This window comes from Tachysurus fulvidraco, chromosome 14, assembly GCF_022655615.1.
Source record: "Tachysurus fulvidraco isolate hzauxx_2018 chromosome 14, HZAU_PFXX_2.0, whole genome shotgun sequence".
In the NCBI taxonomy this organism is placed as follows: domain Eukaryota; kingdom Metazoa; phylum Chordata; class Actinopteri; order Siluriformes; family Bagridae; genus Tachysurus; species Tachysurus fulvidraco.
This window is the reverse complement of record NC_062531.1, coordinates 23,586,110-23,588,609: the sequence shown is the minus strand read 5'-3', so window position 1 is coordinate 23,588,609 and position 2,500 is coordinate 23,586,110. Positions and strand designations below refer to the sequence as shown.

The 2,500-nt window shown below is 46.6% G+C and overlaps 1 protein-coding gene across 11 annotated transcripts in view; it reads left to right on the top strand.

Moving 5' to 3' along the window:
- aak1a (AP2 associated kinase 1a) overlaps positions 1-2,500 on the top strand; it is a 39,999-nt gene that overhangs the window by 6,084 nt on the left and 31,415 nt on the right. The window lies entirely within an intron of this gene.

Sequence of the window (2,500 nt, the reverse complement as noted above, 5' to 3'; positions counted from 1 at the left end):
CACACACCTCTCACACACACCTCTCACACACACCTCTCACACACCTCTCTCTCACACACCTCTCTCACACACCTCACACACACCTCACACACACCTCACACACACCTCTCTCTCACACACCTCTCTCACACACCTCACACACACCTCACACACACCTCACACACACCTCACACACACCTCTCACACACCTCACACACACCTCTCACACACACCTCTCACACACCTCTCTCACACACACCTCACACACCTCTCACACACCTCTCTCACACACACCTCACACACCTCTCTCACACACACCTCTCTCACACACACCTCACACACACCTCTCACACACCTCTCACACACCTCTCACACACCTCTCACACACCTCACACACACCTCACACACACCGCACACACCGCACACACTGTTCTCTCTCATGTGGAGGCCAGTGAGTGTGTCTCGGTTAGCAGTGCATTCTCAAATTGCAGCACTGGCAAATGTTCAGACTGCAACGTAGCAAAAACACTGCGTCCTGTGTTCAGCTCTACCTCCGTCAGAGACTGGAAGCTAGAGAGTGTGTGCGCGTGAGGGAGAGCGCGTCGCGCGTGCGCGCGCGTGAGGGAGAGCGCGTCGCGCGCGCGTGAGGGAGAGCGCGTCGCGCGCGCGTGAGGGTTAAGGGCCTTGCTCAAGGGCCCAGCAGTGGTGGCTTGGTGGACCTGAGGTTCAGTTTTAAACACACACACACACACACACACACACACACACAAGTCATATGATGGTTTGGTCCTTTGAGCTCCGTCTTTGAGCTTCAGCAGCACTATAAATAGAAGACTGAGGTCATATTTATAGACTGTATTACACAAGAGTGTCCACTGTAGTGGCAGGTTTACTTGTGTGTGTGTGTGTGTGTGTGTGTGTGTGTGTGTGTGTGTGAGAGCAGGTCAGGCTTTTCACACACTGTGACTCATCCTTGCCCAAGGCTGCACAGTGTGTGCACTGAATATCACAAACATTTCTTCAGTTTGGGTGTGTGTTCCTGTGTACAGCTGATCTGATCTCTCTCTCTCTCTCTCTCTCTCTCTCTCTGTGTGTGTGTGTGTGTGTGTGTGTGTGTGTGTGTGTGTGTGTGTGTGTGTGTGTTGGTGAAGGAGACGACATCTGAACCTCGTTAAAGAGCTCAGTTCACCCTAAAGCTCCAGGCCCCTTCACAGTGCCATGTTTATGTGCCTGTACACTTCACTGTCTTCAAAAGTGATAGCTAATATAATCACACACACAATTAAACCGGAAGGAAGATGATGATGGTGTGTGGTTTGAGTTCCCTTAAGCCTTCTACTATCACTGCGTCCTCCTGTGTGTGTGTGTGTATGTGTGTGTATGTGTGTGTGTGTGTGTGTGCGTGTGTGTGTGCGTGTGTGTGTGCGTGTGTGTGTGCGTGTGTGTGTGCGTGTGTGTGCGCGTGCGCGTGCGCGTGCGCGTGTGTTGACTGCTGTGCCAGCATTTGTGTGCATAGTGAGATAATGCCGATAAATTGCCAATCCCATGTGCTTATTCGTGTCTTGTTCACACATGCACATTGCTAAGCAGCGTGTGTCTATGTGTGTGTGTGTGTGTGTGTGTGTGTGTGTGTGTGTGTGTGTGTAAAAGCTCTTGCTGTTTGTGATCTCTTCGCTGACCCTCCTGTTCTTTTAAAGCCTGATGGCTCTAACACACACGGGAACAAGTGTTTAGCTCACACACTATGAGGAGTTTTGCAGGAAAAGTAAAGCATTTGTCCATGAGAGAGAGAGAGAGATAGAGAGAGAGAGAGAGAGAGAGAGAGAGAGAAAGAAAGAAAGAGAATGAAGGGAATGTGAGAGAGAGAGTGAGAGGGAGAGTGAGAGGGAGAGTGAGAGGGAGAGTGAGAGGGAGAGTGAGAGGGAGAGTGAGAGGGAGAGTGAGAGGGAGAGGGAGAGGGAGAGTGAGAGGGAGAGTGAGAGGGAGAGAGAGAGAAGGAGAGGGAGAGGAGGAGAGTGACAGGGGGAGAGAGAGAGAGAGAAGGAGAGAGAGCGAGCGAGTGAGAGAGAGCGAGTGTAGACTGCTGTGGTTCTCCGTGTATCTTTACGTACCATTATCGTGTTCTTCATGCCCAACTTTCACCATTGAGTTTTGACTGAACAATGTGGATTAAATGTGTTATTAAATATTAACATATTCATATATAACAATGAGGTCATGAATAATAATAATACTAATAATAATAATACTAATAATACTAATAATAATACTACTACTAATAATAATACTACTAATAATAATAATACTACTACTAATAATAATACTAATAATAATACTAATAATAATACTAATAATAATAATACTACTACTAATAATAATACTACTAATAATAATAATACTACTAATAATAATACTACTAATAATAATACTAATCCTAATAATAATGCTGCACATTAGATGTGTGGGGTCAGGTTTCACATCCAGTGAACTGGGTTAGAAACATAATGTAATAAAATACACA